A 23497-nucleotide genomic window follows, 5' to 3' on the forward strand; every position below is an offset into this window, starting at 1 on the left:
ACGAGTATATACATTAGGAACCAATGATGATAGCGGAATAAAACTTTACACAAATACGGTATTTGAAAAATATGTAAATGACGGATAATGAAATCTCGATTATCACTTTATCATGCGAGAGTATAAAATGTTCGGTGACACCCGAACTTAGCCCTTCCTTACTTGTTTTAAATTGAAAATGGGCTTGGCGTCGCCCACTTATGGACCAAAAACCATATCTCAGGAACTACTAGACCGATTTCAATGAAATTCGGTATATAATATTTTCTTAACACCCTGATGACATGTACGAAATATGGGTGAAATCGGTTCACAACCACGCCTTCTTCCAATATAACGCTATTTTGAATTCCATCTGATGCCTTTTCTGTATAATACGAGTATATACATTAGGAACCAATGATGATAGCGGAATAAAACTTTACACAAATACGGTATTTGAAAAATATGTAAATGACGGATAATGAAATCTCTCTATCACTTTATCTCTTTTGCTTTCAGCACGCAAAAGTCGTTTTCTATTTCAAGCAAAATAAATATGTATGTCAATCCATACATTATTTAATTAGTATACTACATATGTGATGCTGAAGAGAATTTAAAATTTACGATTATGATTAAACATGGCTTTACGGTGGTAATAAAACTATTTATACGCCCCGAAAAGGGTATATATTAAGTTTGCCAACAAGTTTGGAAACGTCGGAGACCTTAAGAAACATATATGTATACGAGTAGTATGTATATACTATACATATGTACATATATAAATAATCTGCGTGATGACTGAGTCGATTTGTCCGACTGCCTGTCCGTCTGTATATAATATAGGTCAGAAGTTTTGCACACGCCTTTTTCTCACGAAGAAGCTGCTCAATTGTCGAAGCCGCCGTTGTCGGACAACTATAACACATACATACATAAGTGTCAAACAAACTGAACGATTGGAGTCAAGTGCTTGATGGAAAACTTTATAATTCGACAATGTTTCTTCAAGAAAAGTATTATCCAGGACATTGCTACAATCTCCGAAAAATAGTTCAGATCGGCCTACTATAACTATGTTAGCTTATAGCTGTCATCCAAACTGACCGATCAAAATCAGAATAAAGATCGTTTTATTTTTTATGCTATAATAAGTACACCTGCGGGTTTTATAGTTTCGGTCCAGCCGAATAGCTTTGGTGTAGCCGAAGTTAAAATTCCTTCTTGTTAAAAAAAAAAAATAATACTGATTGTAAAATGAACTTGCGTGCTAAACTCAACATAAAAATACAATTTGTTTTGAAATTTTGAGATAATATTTCTCCTACGACGACCTTGACATGCGGATTTGCTGCTTCATTCACGCTATGTTGCTTGATAACACCGTGTCTAATACTACGTTCCCATTATCGTTATGCTGATCTCATTCTTTATTTGGAGCACAAATAAGTATTAAGTATATGGTTTGTTTTGGAGGGAATGTACTTAAGAGCTATCATATACTCTGGGACTATGCGTTAAAGTTGTAAACTGTAAATAAAAGTGAAAGCAGTTCCGTTTGATATGTGATTTAGAACTATTTATAAAATTTACCCCTACCAAACTCTTATTTTACTAATCCCACATAAGAATTAAGCTTATTGAAAAGGCTTCAGGATCTCATTTGATCAATATTTCTTTAACAAACTTGATCACAGATTGTTGACATGATAACTGACAGACACTGTAACTAGAAATGCGCTTCGTTTTTACAACTCAAGTTCAATAACTAGATCAGATGTCTTAAAGCTTTCACTTCCCATTGAACGTCACATCTGATGCCTTGAATCTTCTTTGAAATAATTGATTTGGTACGAAAATATAATAAGAATTCTTAACAAAAAAGAGTAAAATATAATAGCTGTCTTCGATTCGCCTTTTTAATGCTCGCTTCTGATCTCTTGTTAAAAAATTACATGTGGAAGCATCGAAAAAATTATAGAGATGAATTGGTACCAATATAATACAATAAACAATTAATTGAAACAAGAAGATTAATATATTATATATAATAGTCTTTATATGGTTTAATATCACGTTGGCAAAATTTCAAGTCGAGTTCTAATACCAAATCCTACAAAATTGTAAAAACACATTATAAGTTGTAAACTGAGGGTGATAAAGAGGCATTAAAGTATGCAATGTAGTCAGTGGTATGCGGCGAAGTGTCGAAAAAGAGCGTTCAGAGCTCGCATTCTTCACAGAAAGCGTGCAGAATATGCGAAGAAAACTAATAATTATGGGGTATAGGTCTACATCGCAGCTTTTCAACGTTTCCAATGCAGTAATCGGTAACTGGTTGTCTTTTGACTTTTGCTTCTGCCCCCAAGGCAGATCGCTGCCAGTGATCAAGTTCGTATTTGAGCTTTAAACGTCGCACGGCGTTGTCATTATCCAAAAGGCCTTTGATTCTATCTATCAAGCATTCAATAAGATTTTATTTTACATTTTCTTTTCAAATCTTCGACAATTGTATCCAACAGCGGAATGTACCCTGAGGCCCTGTAATATTCTACGCAAGTTCTCATGCAGACATTTTCAGGTTTTGTTAGTCGCGCGCAGTTTCTTGATTTTTCTTTGCCAACTTTCAGTTCTGCCGCCATTTTTTTTGTTTCTGAATAAATGGATAGAAAATGTTCCGGAACTTTTTGTCTCCGATTTCGGAACATGTTACAGATCGATCGATTATTTCTGGAGAATCACGCTGAATAAATGAGTTAGAGATAGAATATAGATAGATATATAATAGATAGGTAAAAAATCCAATTATAAATTGAAATTTACACACGGCAGCCATGAATATCGTTGTTTTCCCCACTGTTTACTTATTTTTTCAGTTATGTACTAAGTTTTCTATGTTGAAAAACTTGGAGGATAAACCACGGAGAATGTATTAATCGAAGATATCACAGATGGAGCTGTGTAAATATGATACAGGATCGGCAAGGCTGATTATAGTCCAAATGTATATATGTATGTATATGTATATATTTTTTCAAGGAATTAATGACAGAAAGTAAGTGTGATTTTCATACTTTGATCGCAATAAAGAAATTTTACTTTTATGTATATTTTAATTTTGTTTTGCTGCGTATAGATAAGAGCTTTGTCAAAATCTGAAAGTAAGACGAAATCAATTATAATGAACAATGACAAATTAGTTTGTTTCGAAAACTTGAACATTTTAGACCACACGTGAACAAGGCATCGCACTCTGTTAGACTAGCTTAGAATTTATTTTTTATTTGTTCAAAATTTAATTGTCAAATTGCACGACTTTATTAAACAGATTCTTGAACTTGAAAAAATATAATTAAAGAAAATCGTTTGCGAATTATTTTTAGCTATTTTGGGCAAAATTTTAAATCTAAGCGATCATATGACCTTATACATTGTATATAAATTCTTGTTTATATTCTCGAATTAGTATAAACATTAGAATTTTAAGCTGATGCGTTGTCTTACAATTTTTACGTCAGCTCAAAGCGTCTGGGTAATACCAATAAAACAATAACAAAACTTTTAGGAGATAACGGAAAGCGTGAGCCTAGTGCTCTTTAGAACGCGGAATACATTTCTATATTATTTGTATTCCAATTTCATTTTCATCAACCTTGACATTAACTTTGTAAGGGAATATACATATGTATGTATGTATTTAAAGTTTCAGGAAAAACATAAATGATGCAAGTATGTTTATGATTACAACTTATATACATATGTATATAATATTTTCTGTAAAAAATATAATTGTAATATTATTTTTAAATTTTTGTAACTTTTTGTAATATATATATGTACAGCTGTTGACAGCTAATTATAAACGCTACATAGCTTAAAGTACATGACGCTATTTTCCAATAAATCACTTATTTTTACAGTTTTTTCCCTCATTTTATTGAAATTTACGTTAAGGGGTTACTTACGTCCTCAGCACCAAAAATGAGCGAAAAGAAAAACTGTTTTCAGAAGGGATAGCAATAGAAATTTTATACAATGTTTATTGGTACTTAAAGTTTATAAAAAAATGTATTTTAATTTTTCTTTACAAAAATTAGTACATAAAATATCACGTGACCCAAAATACAATGAAAAAAAGTTGCTCCCCGCTCTGCATTATTTATCCTTGAAATGTTGATGGATTTGTAATAATGAAAAAAATTCTTGTAAAATGAAGTTGTAGTTATAGTCTGTCGAGCCGAATTTTTTAATTTCGAAAAATTTTCCAATTTACGGAATTGAAAGAATAAAAAAGTATGCGCTTTACGTCATAAATGTCACAATTTAATTATGTTTATAAAATTTTTTAATAAAAAATATCGAAAACCCGGTTCGACAGACTTTAGAGAAACATTTTTGAACATTTAAAAAAAAATCGCATCTAAATATGTTGAAAACTGTATGAGTTATCATGCAGACCGTGCCGGGAAAAGTAGTTTCGAGAAAAACGCGTTTACAGACGGCGCACTTAGCCTAGCTAGCCTCGAGCGCACAAGTTATCAAGGCTGTATCTCCGAGACTATTTCTCGGATCAACTTGAAAATTTAGGACAATATTCTAAAGGTGTTGTAAAATTTAATAAGACAATAAAAAAAATCGAGTTTGTGAAACCCGTAAACCCATATAACCCCTTAAACTTAAACTCTAATTGTAAAAATTTTAATTAAAAATCCCATTTTTTTTGAAGATTTTAACGAAAATATGTGGAATCAAAGATTTGAGTGCGACAACTAATTAGAAACGAAAATATTTTATCAACAAAAAACAATGATACGAGTCTTACAAAATCTTGCTTACTTTCAGTTAGTGTTTTGTTGGTTATCTCTTTTACTTTAATATTGCTTCACATCCTCTGCGAACTAACAATATAAGACTTTGACGGCGCACCAATGGTGTAGCTTGGTGTAGGATCAAATTCTTGATATATTGGTCGACGAACATAGCTTCGATCATCAGGATCTATGCGATTAATTTTAGTTACATCGCTCCAAACCAGAAACTGCCATTGATTTGTTGTCCAAGATCGACAAGAGTTGGCAAAGTCTGCGCATCGTTTCTACGAATTTTAGTCAGAAGTGGGTTCCTGCGTGCTGCCCTAACGTGGAGTCCAAACTCGACCAAACGCCGGGAAATTGGTTTCTTAGATATTCGGACATTATATGTATTCGTCTTGAGTTTTATATAGAATGTCAGTGGAGCACTTTTTTGGATCTCTTCGGGCGATGGTAGTAATTCAGCTGTCTATTTCTGTTGAAGTTTTTAAGGTTTTTTCTTTGTGAGTAGCATTGGAAATAGTTTTGAAATTCTGTATATGCTTAAGGGCATTCAAAACAATTTTTTTGACCTAATTCAAAATTTCTGGCATCTTGGGCCCCAGACTGTACGAAGTTCGAAATAACCATGTAGGGTGCAGATGTGGTAGGTTTATATGCAACTTTTTCTCATTAAAAAACTTGAATAATACATTTTAGTATATTTTAAAACACAACTTTGAAACACATCCTTACCCGAAATAAGTAATATTTTTAATAAAAATTAGAACCAGAAGGAATTTTAATTCTTTAGAGAACTGGTTCTAATTAGCTGTCGCACTTAATTCACCTTCTAATTTCGTGGTAAATAAATTAACACGAACAATGCAAGACATTTAGGAATATATCAAAAATTTTTATCATTAGATATACTAATCAGCCACCTACAAAAAAGAGAGCGTTTCTAATTAGCTGTCAACAGCTGTATATATAGAATGCATGTCTAGAGTCTGCGGTTCGTAACGCGAGCGAGCTTAATGAAATATATATGTATGTACATATGTATACTGTATACCTGTATTCATAATTTGCGCTTATAACTGTTTCGCTGATAATAGATTTCACTGAAATTTTAATAGCAATCAGTTGTTATGTATACGGATATTCTAAGTAAATATAAAACTGCGCACTTCTATAAATTAGAAGTCAGTAACCAAAGTAAAGCTTCTTGCAGGTATTTGTAGAGTATGGTAGAGTATGGTGAATGTGGAATATATGTTAGATTTCCCGAAAACTCACTCAATCACCTTTTGATATTGTCTGCTTTTCAGTTGGTGATAACTGCGAAGATACTACGGCTAAGCGAATTAAGTAATAATATTACCGAATCTATGAGTCTCTATAACATATCATTTGCGTGTACGTGAGGAACTCGAAATTTTTGAGAATTGATTGAAGTTGATTCAAAATTATAATCTAGAATTATTATGTCTAAGAACGATCTTATAGACTAGATATTATTATTGTTTAATTATATTCGCCTGTTTCCGATTCCTTTGATGATGCGAGTGATTTTGAAATTCGAAAGAATGCAACGTTGAAACGACATAGGGGAAAAAATATTTCAAAAATTATTTGTGGTAGTCCTCTTAAACTGGCGAACTTGGTTTTCTTTGTTCAAAATCTGATAAATTTATCTCACCAATTTTGTAGTGCTGATGACGAAATCAGACTTAGTTTTATCAAATCACATCATTCCTTAGGTTATTTTAATTTTTTGCAAAAAAATTTGATCATTATTACCATTGTCTTTTCATACAAGCACTTGATTCCGATTATTCAGTTTGTATGGCGGCTGTATTCTTGTATTATACTCTATCGGTTCCGACAAATGAGCAGCTTTTTGAAGAGAAAGAAACGATATCTGAAAACTAAAGGGCAGGTTAGGTTAGATGGCTGATCCTTCAGCATGGGGAAGGAATCAAACTTAGACTATTCGCTCAGTTCCTTGTGATGTCAAACGAAAAACTCCTGTGTACAGATGTTAGCTGTCTGCAAAACGCCCTGAACTATCACAGTTCTGCTAAGGTGTTTTATGTCCAATTTTGCTCTATCAACTGGATGTTAAGTGTTGGACACCCGAGTTGTTTTTGATTTGTCCTGCAAATATGGAACATTCGAGGAATTCTATGTATGTTTCTATGTCATCTTTTGTATGAATCTCGTTGTGATAGTGTCCTGTTAAAACCCCTATAAGCATTGAAAGTGAACCATGCTAGAGTTATATGACCTCTTCCGATTTACCCCAAGCCAGGAGGACCTTGTGACTGCTGCTGGTGGTAGTTGATCTGCGCGTGCTGAGCTGGTCTGAGGTCCAATGATTCAGTAGCGAACCACAGGAAGGCAACGGAGCCCGTCAATTACCATTCTGAAGTTATTGACGCTGCAATACTGCTTTGGTCAGTCACTAAACTAGTCTAATCTTAATGTAACTTGATAGAGATAAGGAGTTTAAACACTTCTTCACCAGTCTTGAGCGCTCTTTCAGCGAACTAAAGGCTAATATCGTTGCTCTACTATGGGAGTGGATAGTCAAAATTCACATATACAAATATATCGACTCAGATTGTCTAGCCGATCATTTATATATACATATATGTATGTACATATATACATTGTATCATAGCCGAAGTTTTCTTCTAGGTGTTACATACAAACTTCAAGGTAAACAACATATATGTGACCTGGTCTACGAAAAGGGGGCTTAGGTGTCAAAAAAAGGAGAACAATTAATGAGATAACGAGAAACTGACGATTATTTTTAACAGCTTTTCCCAGAAAACTAGTTTTCGCACGTTAGCCCCCTTTTCGTAGACCAGGTCACATATATTATGCTTTATAAATGTATGTTTTTTCTAACGATACAAAGGCTCATCAAGTTTACTTCCAATATTATGCATTTTCAGTTAGGATAATCCAGCTCGTCAAAACGTGATTGAAGCATTAGAGGAAAAGTATGGGAATGAGTCTGAAAGAGAATACGAAAACACAATGAAGTTCATCGAATAATAATAAGTGTATGGGAACTATTTTTTTAATTTGCTACTGAAATTATATAATTCCTTAATAATCAAATTGTAAAAAAATATATTATATAGATTACTAGAAGATATATAGTTTGGAAAACTAATGTTCCTATATTGTTGAACGTTTTCAGGTGTGTCTGCTAACCTCCTAACCAAAGAATCATGAGCATTCTGAAAGTTTGTTTGTTTCCAATATTTATAATTATAATACAAACTTTTGTTTATTTTTTTCCTAAAGAATGGAATAAGCTCTAATCTTTAATAACAGTCAACGTAAAATAAGCAAAAATATTATATATTTAAAATTTTTAACGCGGCTTTCTTTGTCTAATTTTGCTAATTAATAAAATCATATAATTTAATGAACTGTAGGTCAATTAGCAAAAGAAACGGTACCTCTTAATTCCATCACTAGCGTTTTTTATGCAAAGAAAGAAATAAGTATGTAATTGCATATGTATGTATATGAATATATGCATATGTTACTTTTTAAAGGAATTTTAATCAAATTTATCAGCTATGAGAAGCATTGTAAGTGCAAGTATACGCCAATATTCTCGTATAAGTGTATATTTACAACTCTGCCTCAACTCACGTTTGATCCCAACAACTGCGTCATTTGGCGGCGTACGACGGCCCACAGCAATTGATCCCCATGAACTGCAACGTTAAGCGAAATAACAACACTTATGAGTTACAAAATTTAATTGAAATTAAATAATAAATTATGTGAATATTCACTGTCATCGAGGTTAACGCATTTTATTATAGAATGTTATCAGTGCAAAGTAGAAAATATCGGCGTAGCGAATACGTTCCTACGTTGTCACCGATCGATCGGTTCGCGATCGCATTGATTCGGAGCTGCAGATCAAGCGAAATGTGAATATTGAGTAAAATTGGTTAAACATATAACAATATAAAAAAATTAAGAGATAAGCTAAATACAACATTTCTACAGCATACTTGTAGACTAGGTAGATATACTTTTATCAATAGCTTTTTTGAAAGATCACGCGGGAATCATTTTAAGCTATCACGTTAGTTTTTTTTAGTATTGTTTGGCATTTCATCATCGAAAAACTTACGCCTGAACAACGTTTACAAATCAATCAACTTTATTACGAAAACTTACATTCTGAAAAGAATGTGTTTCGTGCGCTTCGCTCAACTTATGGTCAACGTGATCGGCCTACTGAGTCCGTTGAGAGTTGATTCGGCGTCGTATGGACGCATGACGTATGGCGCATTTTACGTCGAATTTTTTATTTGAAAATAGAGCTTGTATAAAATGTGAAGCCGCAGGACCTTCCCAAGCGACATCGCTTCACTCTATGGGCTCTTGAAAAGCTCTAAGAAGATCCGACATTTTCAAGCCAAATTTTGTTCAGCGATGAAGCCCATTTCTGAATCAATGGATATGTAAACAAGCAAAGTTACCGCATTTGGGACGAAGAGCAACCTGAATAGATTTTAGAGCTGTCATAATATCACAATTCCTGTGAGGATATTTTAACATTAAAGTCTGTGTAGACGACCGCTCTTTAATTCGCCAGTTACCAGTCGAAATGTTATCGAAAATTGGACTCAATCGATGGACCATTTGAGACGCAACCGCGGTCAACATTTGAAAGAGATAACCTTCAAAAAATAAATACCGAAGAATCTTCTTTCGAATGATAATTAACTTTCTTATTAAATTTGAAATTTCTGTGTTTTTGTTTTTAAATAGGGAACATCGAATTCGATCACCCCTTATATGTTTATGTCAAATATAAATAAATTTAATGATGAATATGAAACACACGCCTACTAAGAAACCGAGTGCGTAATCTAACTAAAATTTCGAAAACCCTAATTTTATTTTTAAAATCCTTGGAAAAGCTGAAAGAAACTTGTCCCATTGTGAAAGAGAACAAGTAAGCTATATCGCCTTAAAAATGGTTATGATATCTGGATGATCTGTGCAATAAATGTTGCACCAACTTAGATCCATTTTCCATCGCAGAAGCTACTGAGTTGGTGGAACTAAGTCTGACAATTTTATGTTACCACCAGTTCAACATAATCCAGAAGGTTCATCGCAGCATTATAAAGTTTTGCAATACTTATAAATTATTGTGATTTCTCCAATTGTTACAGATTTTTCGGCACTATAATCTATTTCGAGATCGAAAGTTCACTGGAGCATTACGTCTGCGAAATCGATCAATTTCAGTTTCCATTGTTCGCTGCTGTTGTGAACGAACCACACTCCTTCCATTCTGTGCCTATTCACTTTATTGTAATTCACTTCAAAACGCAAATCTGCAATACCAATATAACTGGTATCATTATCATTCTCCCGCTGGTTAACAGTCATTTTCGGCGATCTATATTAGGTCGTTTTCCCATGGGCATTGTAATCATTGCATCAGATAATAATGTTTTCGTGCACCAACAATAGTAACTAGGTACTCGTATAATGCGGGCAGAATGCCGAATCAAGTAGAATTTTTTTTTTTGTTTCCGGTGTTAGCTTCAAGTTCGGACCCTACTCAATTACCTTACATACGCAATATAATATCTATATATTAATGGTTAGTTTATACGAGTTTGAGGTTCCATTTAGCAAGTTATATTAGACAATCTCGAGGAAAGTATTTAAGAGAGCATAACTCTCATACGATAACAGTCATACATAAAGGAAAAGTTATATTAACTGTAAATAATACTTTAAATTTCTAAGGTTCCTGCTTGACGAATGAAAATCAAGCTTTCTAATGAATGTAAGTATTTATTTTTTGTAGTTATTTCAGTGCCAGTAGTTATTATGGTTGCTCATTTATACTTATCTATCATATCGAAATAGAACAAAAAATCTCTACGGATTATGTCATATATGTAATATTAATAATATGAGTTCAAAGTATTATTATCTTGGCAACACCGTTGTTAGTAGCAGTGAGCACCACAAGAGAGCGAACTCTGACATTTACTGTTTACGCCATTTTAACAAATACCATTATGTTACTAAAGAGCTTTAGCTGTTAACGGCAGTGAAGCGTGAAATGTATTCCTTGAGCAGGAAGTAAGCGGTGGCGTATGAGTAACAGCAGAAGAGCTTCAACGGCCAGCTGTTGCTTACGAATGAAAGTGCCGCAGAAAATTGGTGCATTATATATATAAATATATTTTTCTATAAAATAATAAAAGAGATTTCTTTACTCGATATAATTTTGAAAATAAATTTATAAAATACTGCCAATATTTATTTCATAAAAGGAGCTTTTATACTTCTGTTAAGGTCCTGTTGTTAGGCCTGTTGGCTCATAACGCTAGCTTACAGTCATATTTTAACATTTATGTTTGTTTATATTTGTGTGTATACCAGCTGCGTGAAGTAAAGTGAAAGTGATGTATACCAAAACAACAATAACAGAGTGTATGAAGAAGTAAATTTGCAAATACGCAATCAACTCAGTCAATGTACTACCTCGCTGTTGCAAACAACGCTGAACTTTCGCAGCCAACGCATACGCAACGCAAACGAAAGCAAACCAAATAAAAGACAATTCTGTATATTAAGACAATTTGCTGAATAAATTTTAAGCAAAACAAAAGTAAATAATTTTGTTATTCATAACTAAACAATTGCCCTCTGTGCTAACAGCGAAGCGGGTGTGTATAATTGCTATCATACAGTTGATAAGGAGAGTGAAAAGGCGAGAAAAAGACTTACAAGCAGCGCTAACATATTGTAATACAGTTTTTCCGGAAACAAATTGCTGCGGCATACGAAAGTGCTGTCCACTTAAAGGTGAGTGGAAACTAAGCATATGAATATTTAATTCAATCAATATAATTCGCTTTTAAGTTTATTACATTTTAGCTTACAATAAAAGTTAGATTTTTTTAAGCAGTTTCATATCATATCACAAAGTACTCTTCATCACCACCATCAGCTTGCTGCCATAGACACGCGCGGTTAATGCTTTATCATTAACGCCAGCGCTTATCTGAAAGTACACGCATACACACATACATACATATATGTATATATACGCATTTGTATTTGTATATATATGTATTTGTAGTTATCTATTAGTAATCGCATATCCTAAATCAATTAGCATTAGCGCAGGGAATCACCACTCATCGCCCTTATTGTGGCTTGTCATCTCCCCACTGTCAGCTGCAGCGCGCTGAAGATCATGAAAATCGCTGACACCCTTGACAGCTTTAATTTTCGCCTGAACTAGGCAGCATTTCGTACATTTTATTGCCACAGCTGCTTTGTCACTCACGTGAAAATGGCTAAACGAAGTTTCTTCATGTCGCCTATTAACCAACTCACGGCAACAAGCGACAGCTGTTGCGCGTATGGCCTCTTGCCACTTGCACGCCTTGCATATTTCGCTTGCGCTTGTGATTTTTCTGCTGCATATGCATAAATTGAAACGCAACTCATTCGGGCGCCTTTAAATATGTAAAGCACGGTGCACACTTTGAATATTTAACACGCATATGATTAATGCCATGCATTCTCCATAGCTTTCGTCACGCAGCCGAGCAACGCCTGCACCATATTTGCGCTGAGCATTCACCATATTTTCCATCAATATTTACCAGTGGGCTTGTTTGAGTGCTGGCCACATTATTTGCTTTGCTCTTGCTTAAGTATTTGTCAGCCGCGTGTTTACTTGGCAATACGAGTATTGCAATGGCAGAAATGATTGGCTTAGGCGAGTGGCGCCACACCTCCTGAGGCTATAAAGGAAAAAAACGCGAAACGCTATGTAGTCAGGGCAGCAGTGGGACAGGAAGTCGTCCACCGACACCTGTTTGTGCGTCAAGACGCCATTATCTTGTTTTTCTGCGCCGTTACTTGTATTATTTATGCGGCGGACTGCTTGAGTGGCTGTGTATTTGCTGTCTGTTTGCCATCCTGCCGCAGGACTTTTCACTTTGCTCGCATTGTTGTGCAAATAACGAGCGTGCAACGACATTGTTTACACTTGCCACATCTCGCTGTACGCGTGTACGTGTGTTTGCATAAGTTTCCATTTTATTGTGTGCATTATGTTTATTGTTCGCTCCTAAAAACATATCCAATTGCAGGGGCGTGTGGGACTGCTCACAATTAAATGCCACTTCGCGCCGCTGCCCAGTGTAGGTGCTTTGATTGTGGCATCTAAAATTACGTTTCTTACAACATAAGTTTGGCACAAGGTGTGTGAGGCCCCTTCATAAGAGGGGATGTCTCCTGAATTCCAGTGAAATCAGCAAAGTTTTGCACAAAATGTGGCTCATCAATTTTTATGCGCCGTAATTGGCGGAAGTTCATCTTGTTGCTGGTTTTGTCTAGTTGTTTGCTTTTCTAGACATTTTGTTGACATTTCTAAATTAGCGTGTATTTGCCAACACACGCGAAAAACGTTGTTTGCGAATTTCTTGATTGCAAATTTACCTGTGGAACACGAATCTTGCGATTGCGTGTGCGTGTGCGATTTGTGATTTTGTGCTTTTGCTGATAATTAACAGTTAGTTAGAGTGCTTTTGACATTATTTCGCTCTCCCATCGCATTTTCTTCACCTTGATGGCGTATTTATATTAAGTCCAGTTTCAAACTTGTTGCAAAACTTATTGCTAAATAAATAAGGGAAGTTGCTTTTAGATAAATACTGTTAGCGTAAAAAAAAATAAACAGAATTCACTAAAGTTTGAATCTATGTACACAAACTAAACTAATATTCATTTTAGTAATTTATTGCTTTCTTTTGCACTTCAGGACCTCACTTAATCTTCTGCAAGATGTTTTGTAAATTGTGTTGAGATTCTTGGGTCGTCCTTGCTTGAAATGTTGCTCTGCCTGATTTTTCGGTCAAGGTGCTGCCACAGATGCTCGATGGGATTAAGGTCTGGGGACTGCGGAGTATGATATGGAGTTGTTGGTATTCGATATAACAGCCAGTCACTGGCAATTTTGGACTTGAGTTTAAGATCGTTGTCCTCTTGAAGGAGTCCTAATTTTTCATTGCTTGCACCAACGTTTTTTTCAAAATTTTTAAATAATCCAGTTTGTTAATAGTGAACTCAATGAAATCCAAATTTCCAGATCCAACTGATGCTCTCATACAGCCCTAGACGATAACCGATCCTTCACCGTGATTTACGGTGTTGGTAACACACTTATCGTCAGAGGATTTATTTTTGGATCGCCAAATTTTAGGAAGTTTTTTGGTCCAAATATTTCGAATTTGCTTTTCATCCGTATACAAAACGTTTTTCATGAAGTTTGCAGCCTGATTTAATTAAACTTTTTTGCAAATTCCAAGCGCTTCTGTTGTTTCTCTTTTGATATATAGCGGTTTTGTGCAATGTTCGCCTGATTGTACTGGCACTTACGGGCTTACCCGATGTCTTCGCTATATCTTTTGATATTTGAACTGCGCTTGAAATTGAATTTGTGTTTACTTTTCGTTCTATTGATCGCGCTTCAGTGTCAGTAAGGCGTTTGGTCGGGCAGCCGTGTCAAATTACCAACAGGTGTTTACCATGTTTATCAATATTTTTTTTTATTGTGCAATGGTATCTTCCAATTACTTTTCTGATTTCGTTTCAGTGGTTCTTTGCTTACCTATTACAAAAATTGGTATTTTAGCTACTTAAACTCAGAAAAAACAATAGCGCTATGAAGAAATATGTTGTGCGTGTAGTAGTACTCGCTTGACCAGTGAAGGTATCCGAAGAATTTTGGTGCTTCCCCGAAATAAGTATTAAAAACTAACAACGGTTGTTGCCACTGTTTACTTACTTTTTTGACGCGAAAAAGCTAGAGTATTTTTGTTAAAGTGAAGGCTGTGTTTAGTGACATATACCCTGAACAGGGTATATAAGTTTCTCACGAAGTTTGTAACACCCAGAAGGAAGCTTCGGAGACCCAATAAAGTATATATATAAATTATCAGTATGTTGAGCTGAGTCGATTTAGCCATGCCCGTCTTTCTGTCTGTCTGTCCGTCTGTCTGTCCGTCCATCTGTTTGTATATATACGAACTACTCCCTCACTTTTTAAGAAATCGTTTTGAACGTTTTCTCAAAAATCTTCCCGCTGGTGGGAGAAATTAAAGACCTTTCAATGATCAAATTAGTTGGTTTTAGTTTCTTCGCAGTTGTAAAAGGTAGATATAATTGTGGTATCAATATTAATTTTGTATTCGGTAATTTGTTGTAAAAGTACTGGACGTGTAAAACACCTCTTCAGGAAAATCCGCCTGGGCATTGATAATTTATACCCATGACTTTTTGAGCAACACTTTTGGTATTGCTTAGTATTCTCCAAAAAATCGTTGGAGGCATACTGATTTGGTCATCTAGCTGACCTTGCTATACCTCGATTTATTGCCGCCACATATTTCTTTGGATAGCAGTCTGAGATTAATACTTGAATATTTTGCGTTTTATACAAGGTGCGTTCCAAAGTAAACAGGACTTTAAAAAAAAAACACTGAACAAATAGTTTTTCCAATAAAATTAATTTATTTGGTTCAAAATAGTCTCCTTCTGCTTCAATACAGCTTTTTTCACGGTCCAAAAGCATGTCGAACGAGTATTTCAGCTTGTTGGCCGGTATGGCCGCCAGTATGCCGGTGCAAGCCTTTTGATTGGCCTCTACGTCAGCATAACGCTTTCCTTTAATGGGCAAATGCGTTTTTCCGAAAAGGAAGACGTCGCACGGTGCCATATCAGGTGAACACGGGGAGTGGTTAATATTTAGAATGTGATTTTTGGTCAAATAATCGGTCACAAAATGTTCTTCGAATGTTGGATTCTGAGCAATTTTGTTCGTCAGTCAAGTTGTGCGGAACAAACCGTGCACACACACACTTGTTTCTTCAATTGAAATGTTTCAGTAAAAGTTTTACCAATTTTAAAACAAAATTTAATGTTGGCTCTTTGTTCGAAGCTCATTTTCGCACCGATAACACAAACATACTGACACTTAAAACTCACTAACTTCACTTCCAATCGATGAAATGTCATGAAATTCTCACTAGACAATTGATAAAGATAGAAGATTCTAACGCACCAGGCGATATATTGATGGCGCCACCAGAGGGCGCTAGATTCAAAAGGATTCCTGTTTACTTTAGAACAAATTTTGTATATAGTTTCCGGCTACAATGTCACAATGTACATATAAATAATCAGGATGACGAGACGAGTTGAAACTGATTGACTGCCTGTCTATCCGTCCATCTGTCTGAGCAACTTGTGACTTGAGTAAAACGGTCAAATCAAAAGGATGAGTTCGTAGATAGGCATAATCTAATGATCCGATGCCCACAAATCGCCATTAATCGAAATCCAATCGAAATAATGCGCCAGATACATTAAATTTTTCATTGAGGATTGCACGACAAGGCTTAATACATATAGGAGCCGGTGTCAAAATTGGATGATAGTCGTGGCACCGTCCACATTTAGGTGAGAGCCCATATACATCGACCGAACATTGGTCAATTCATAAGTTTTAATATCAAAATTTGGAGAATGTTTTTGCAACAACAGCATGCGTTTGAGTCAAAATTGTTGAAATCGTGTCAAAACCTCTCTTAGCCCCCCTACACCACATATAAATTTTATAGAGCGTCCGCCTGACTTTATACAGCATATTTCGGACAATATGTAAGAAATCTTTAAGAAATGCAGAGAAAATCTATTTCTTATAACAGGATATCTTCGTGCCTATGATTGAAAATAATGAATGCAATGCGTCCTACTGCGAATTAAAATATTTACCAAAATCCCTTATATCACTTTATCTTGCGATAATATAAATGTTCGGGGACACCCCAACTTAACCCTTCCTTACTTGTCCCGTTTTAAAATACAACGATTAGAAATGTTCAACTTTTTTTGTAATTATCGATTTTATAAAATCACGTTTTCAGTTAATGGAAAGGATTCTTTGTGTTTTTCACGGCCAATGTAATGATTGTGTTAGTCCGTTGAGAGAGAGAGAGCTAACTTTATCAAATCTTAAAATTTTTCTGAATGTTTATATAAGTTTTCAAAATATTTCTTCTTATTCTTGTACGTATAATTTTTCGATATTTAAATATTTATAATATAACATATGTATGCGCATATAATATATTTCATTTTCATTAGTTAAAATTGTTTAGAACAAATAATAAGTGATTCCACTAATTTTAATATCGCACGTACCTTCATTTGTAAAAGGTGGCACAGAGAGCTCTAATGTTCTCAACAAAGCCACAGCCAAGTAGATGCAAGTTTCTGGTTTGGAGCTCTGTATACATGAAAGCTTTTGCTAGCCAATGCACCGATGTCACATTTGTTAAATTACAGCCTAAGTTTAATGCATTAATCTAATGAGATTATAAATTTTAATTGCAAATGTGACAGAAATGGTATTTTCGTACTTTTATCCGGTTTACTATCAAGCTAAAATTGCTGGCAATTAATTTGTAGTCTGATTTAATGAGGCAATATAAATTAGCCTTGTATGCACCTACGTACAGTCGTTTCCACTACTTTGATACAATGTTGGATTAATACAGGTTAGTGGTTGGCATAAGAGAATAAGAAATTTAGACACATAAAGAGACCTCTTTAACCTTACGTTTTAATCCATCCATTCGAAGTTCCCTACTTTTTTAAAGAAAACACACAGAGACTTCAAATTTAATGTTTATTATCACTCGAAAGAACATTCTCTCATTCTCTGGCATTTATTTTTTGAAGATTATCTCTTTCAAATGTTGGCCGCGGCTGAATCTCAAATTGTTCAAGCATTTCACATTTTAGAAAAACAGGATGATTGGATTATTTTAAAACTAAAGATGGGTCTTTAATTTTATTCTTTGAAGCAAGAATTGATGCAGGGCTAATGTGTGATGTTATGAAAAAATTCAAGGCACATTTATTACTTATTACTATGGATTGACTGAAAGTTATATAAAACATACTGGTATACATCATGCTTGGTAAGTTTATTTATAATGTTGTCAATATTAGCCTTTATTTCACGATGCACATCGATTATTGCCGAAGAGACCACACTTTCTTTTCCCTATATGCTTCAAAGCGTAGAAAGCGACTTTTAGTTAAGGGGGTATTCTAGTCTAGAAATGCTATTTAACGGCATTTTTTAAAGTCCAATAAAAAAAAAAAAAAAACTAAGAACATTTTTACTATCCAATTTTTTATCAGATATTTATTAATATTTTAAGAATACAAAAAAAAATTAAAAAAAAAAATTTTGTGATAATTTGATTAATTGCGGCGCGGTGGCGTGGCGGCGGTTGAAAATAAGGGTGCGCCCTTCCTGACATGATTCCAACACTTTGGGTGATCTGAAAAAAAAAAAACAATTTTAATCATTACAAATGCCGCTATCGTGCAGTTGACTAGGATAAATAAAAAAAAAATATTTTTTCAGTAAATGGCGACTGTTAGAATTTTTTGCCCGTTTTTTGGCAAAGATCAAAATTTTTTAAAAATAGTAAAAATCAAAATTTTTTAATAATCCTAGTTCCAACCATAGAGAGATATATAAAGAAGGTCCACACCAAATTTCAAGTTAATCGGTTCATTAAAACTTGAGAAATCATGTCAGAAGTGTTGAAAATAGTAGTTTCGAGAAAAACGCGATTAAAGATTTGAGTCTAACTGCATTCAGTTGCTCGCTGCGTCACTAAAATAGCTATAAGTCGGTAAATAATAGGAATTTTAAAAATTCCTTTGGGGAATATATTCTTAAAGGTCCAGTCTTTAAGAATATGCAAAACAAAAATCGATTTTTTCAAAATTCTAGACTAGAATACCCCCTTAAAAGAAGGGGTTAGGGTTTCAAGGTAAAAAAATACTTTTAAATATGGATTAAGTAATTTTATTCAGACCGTTTTTACATTATAGAGCACACTTTTGACAATTTTTTTTGTCACTTTTTTTGTTCATATACTTTAGACGCTTTTTTCTCAAAATTACTTTTTCAAAGGCCATGCTCACAGTCATTTCAAAATTATTTGACGGATTCAATACAAACTTCGTACAGACTTTTGACACATGAAATACGGCCCCCAAGGTTTGTCAAGTTTTTGTTTACATTAAGTGTGTTTTCCACCCACAAAATTGCGGAAATTTTAATGGAAAATAACAGTTTGAACTTTAAATTAAAAAAAAGAATTATCAGAGAACGTTGGGGGGAAGATTTGATTATAATGTGACAAATTTTTCTTGGCTTTTTATTTTCGGATAATTTTCAGCGGAGTTATGATGAACACTCCAAATTGTTTTTCTTTTTTGTCCAAGACATTCTAGATTAAACTTGGTTATCGGTTTATGCTTTAATATTTCTGAATTCGAAACTACCACTTATTATCAAAAATGTACTAAATAATGCACAAATGGTCCGAATAAAATTATTCAATCCTAATTTATGAAATAAATTCGTAAAAAAGTCTTGTTTTACCTTGAAACCCTAACCCTTCCCTTAAAGCGACGGAAACTCGACACCGCAATCCATAGAAAAAAGCTATTCATTATCCAGATTTGAAGTGTCAAAACAGTTTTTTTCTGGAACTGGAAGAAATTTTGGGAAGAAGGAACATTTTGGAATGAAAATCTATAATAAACGCCTCAAGGTACCGCAAACATTCGTTTTTTTTGCATGTATACGCATTTTTTGACAGATTTTGACATCGAGCAGAGCCAATGCAATTTTATTATTAATATATCTATATTTTTATTGTGTCACGAAAATTGTATTTTTAATAAATGTACATGTATAAATTTTATCCAATAATATCCAGTGAAACAATAACTTTAAAGTAAGCCTGCTATCCTTTGATCACCCAAGTAATTGCAATAGTGAATTTTAACTTCTACTCTTTGAGGAACTTTTAAAGTAACTGTAATATAATGCTTAACTAAAACGTGATTTTGCACTAAATTTCTGTGCTGCGACGAACGTCCTTATCAGCTTCGCAAACTGGCGTTCAAGACTTCAGGCAGTGTTTAAACTCAAAATCCTTATACTGCCAACTAACTTTCTCAATGCCAGAATTATTTTATAATCGCCAATGTAATAGTGAATTGAGTCTTTTTGCACGAAGGGGAAATCTAAACATCCTCTCCATTCGTCACTGTCTTTGGAGAATACTACAATGAAATGAAATTGTTAGATTAAATTTCAGCAAAACAAACTTCACAATCAAAAAGAGAAGACAACCTTAACACTGATAACTAAAATGGGGATACTCGTAGCACACATCCTCAGAGCAAATATTGTACCAGCAAGCAATAAATTCTTACTTAGCGGGTATAGAGAAGAATAAAACAAAATGGGGCGAATAAAAAAGAAAATGCAAGATTAAGACAATGTACAGTAACCGCACATAAATCCCAGACTATGGCAAAAAGTCAACTGCACACTGCCTCGCGTGTATAAATATACTTGTGGCTAAGTAGATATGTTGGGTGTTTATGTAGACGGGTCCCGCTGTGTAAGTAACGGCCGAATGGGTAGTAAATTAGGTAAATAAACGCGGCAGCTTCCGCAGTGAATGTGGAAACAAGGGGTGCCACGTATTTTTTGAATAATGCTTTTATAAGCGAATGTTAAGTAAGTTTTAGTAATATGTATATATTTAACGGTATGTAAATTTGGTTTAGTTTAGAGGTGACTTTTCACTGGTCTCTGAAATATTAATTGTAGCACTTTTACAGAATATAATAATTTAACTAAAAAAAGTATACTATATAATTAATCTGCTCTTTTCACATATGCTGTCCTTTATGTTTCGGGCTATGGCAACCCTAGCGTAGCAATGTGGCAACTTACAACATTTTTGTAAAGTTTGAAATTTTTGATGTTTTTACATTACATCACATTTTACATCAGCACATTTTTTTATTGCATTGCTATTTGTGTGGTATACAGTAACTTAAAATATTCATTGCGGTCAAAAAATGTAATTAAATCGCCAACATTTTAGCGCTGGTATGAACTTTATTCAATATTTGGCTATCAAGCTCTAGCAAGGACCAGTGTTCATCGATAATACGGTGAATCCCATCGAGGTCGTAGAACAGTCTAAGACGATTTTCGTGTAGGTCATTTAAAATCTTTATACTTGATCTTGATATCTTGATACTTTGATTGATTCAGACAATAACACGGATTACTGAGACGACCATACAGTCAATATTGCATGAACATGACTGTAAGACATTTTTTTTATAATGGATCCCATACAATATGTCAATCGCTCAAAAAAAGGTTCGTGTCGATTGGCCGGTGCTTTAAAACACTCTTATGACATCAGCCGTAGGAGTCCGAAACAACTTCATTTTTGAGTACACAAAACATTGAATTGATAAGTCATTCACCGTATAGTCCTGACTAGGCCACTCCTTTTTGTTCTCGTATGAGTCAACGATTTTCGACACCTGAAAAGGCGGTTGATGCCTTCAAACGGCATGTTTTGGAGATATCTAAATCAGAGTGGCAAAAGTGTTTCGAAAAAATATTTGTTTTTGTTTTATAATCCCGCAATATTAAAGGCAAACTACGTATATTCAAACTGCATTAATTCAGTATCTGAAACCATAATTTGCTGTCCTTTGGTGTCAAGATTTCACTGCAGACTTCAAAGCAGACAGAGGTCTCCTTTTGTGGTGGAAATTAAGCAGCAAATTGCATGTTAGCCATTCTTGAAACTTAACAGAGCTCAAGGAGAGCCGAAATCATCGCATTACCATTTAAGATATTTGAAAATGAAAAAAGACCCCTAACAAAGACAGTTCAAATTTCAAGACTATATTAAAAAAAATATGTCAAATATAAAAATCAAATAAAATAAAAATATTGAATATTACCTTATCGCCATAAAAGGTGACGCAGCCTCGATCTAAACCAATTTGCAACGACTGTCCTTCTGTCCTGTGTGATGGCTTTCATCAGCACCAGTTGGTTATACAACTGAAATTGGCTAAGTTTCCTTCGAACTTAACAATCATGCGAAACTTTCCATGAAAACGCAGAGGGCATGCTACGTCCCTTGGGAAAACGAGTAAATTGGTCGTGAAACTAAATAAAATGCCGCAGGTAACAGCCATGCAATCAAAGGGGCAATGGTGTGAATACAAAAAAGCGCCGAGCCACTAAGATTTGTTAGCCACACACAAGGTCGTGCAATCCGTGAGTTCCACTCACACGCTATTAAAGTGCCTTAGAATTCCTTTAACTGTTCGTTGGTGTAGTCGTATGTCAGTGGGCCGATGAGCAGTTACGCAAAAGGGCACACTGTTCCTTGCTAAAGGCACAGCTAAATTAATTTCATTTAGACTTTATGAAATGTGCACTTGTACCATTTTGATTGTTGAATGCTCCGCACCTTTCACGCTATTTGAACATATTGTTATGTACCGTAATTTATGCCCGTGCTGTCAGAAACGAATATAATTGAGTCGTGAGCGAAATGAATACAAATAGATTCAACAAGTAAGGTGGACAGGTTCGGTCATAAGGAAGCATTATACGTAGTCATCGGTAGCAAGTATTATAGGTGAAGTTTATTGTTTTGGTTTGTTGATGCTTTCTAGTGAGAAATTAGTTCCGGAACATTTTGCTATTATGCCCCTTATGTGTTACTTCAAAAATCGTTATACCTGGTTATGCATGCGTTGCCTCTGCGTGCATGCCTTATTGTTTTAAATGTCAAATGCGTTGTAATTTATTGCACAATTTGCTTCGTTCGATAGTTATTTCCCACTTGCGCAATTTCATTAGAGCTTTTAAAAAGCGATTGGAGAATTGTGCGCTGTTGCTGTTACATAGATCCACCAGACATATGGCGAGTAGTGAGTTTGTAATTGATATATTTGCAGTCAACATGCCGTAGCTAGCAACAAACTGAAGCCAAGTTTTTTTCTGAGTTTGAATATCTGACTATTCTTCAAAACACTATGATGGATTGCCTTGCTTGAACTCAAAGTAAACGTGGCAATTCCACATGATAGACAAGGTAGCGACATTGAAAATTCGACCACACATTGAGTAAAGTACAAGGACGGTCCGATCAGCAAAAAAAGCGAAAATTTAAAAAAATTTCTTTTAAAGTACGTTTCCTGGAAGTCTGTTATTTACAGACTACCTATGCTGCCGTCGCGGTGCTAAACTATTCATTTGACCAAAATCTCTAAATAGCGAATGATTTATTCAAGTCTAAAAGAGGACAAATCTTTAGAATACGGTAAATAGGTTAGCCAAATTTTTTTTTTGTTTTTACTATTTCTGGTGTCTTTTTTTGTCTGTCGAGAGGCGCACTGAAATGCAGAAACTACGCTTAAATAGCATTAAACTTTGTTGAGACGGGGTTGTGCTTCCTGTCCGGACATCAGAGACCTTTTTCATTAGCAATTGAAACCAAACTACGACACCAATTCGGCTGAAATTTCGACAGTAACTACACATTACCAAATTTCTCTTCCTATAGTAGCAATTAGTAGCCGTGTTTGATGTGATTTTCCAGCTTTCGTAGTCCCAGGACTACAGGGTTTTCCAATGAGAGTGATATGATAAAAAAAAACACACACACACACTTTAATCTTTAAGGAAGTTA

At 34.6% G+C, this 23497-nt stretch overlaps 1 protein-coding gene across 1 annotated transcript in view; it reads left to right on the forward strand.

The window, feature by feature from the left end:
* The first annotated feature begins 11341 nt into the window (after positions 1-11341).
* The window catches only part of LOC120769150 (synaptotagmin-1), a 17928-nt gene continuing 5772 nt past the window's right edge, over positions 11342-23497 (forward strand). Inside the window, exon 1 of the mRNA XM_040096027.1 lies at positions 11342-11660. The gene's annotated coding sequence lies outside the window, so the exon portion shown is untranslated. The remainder of the gene's footprint in view (positions 11661-23497) is intronic.

Source organism: Bactrocera tryoni, chromosome 2 (assembly GCF_016617805.1).
Source record: "Bactrocera tryoni isolate S06 chromosome 2, CSIRO_BtryS06_freeze2, whole genome shotgun sequence".
Lineage (NCBI taxonomy): Eukaryota > Metazoa > Arthropoda > Insecta > Diptera > Tephritidae > Bactrocera > Bactrocera tryoni.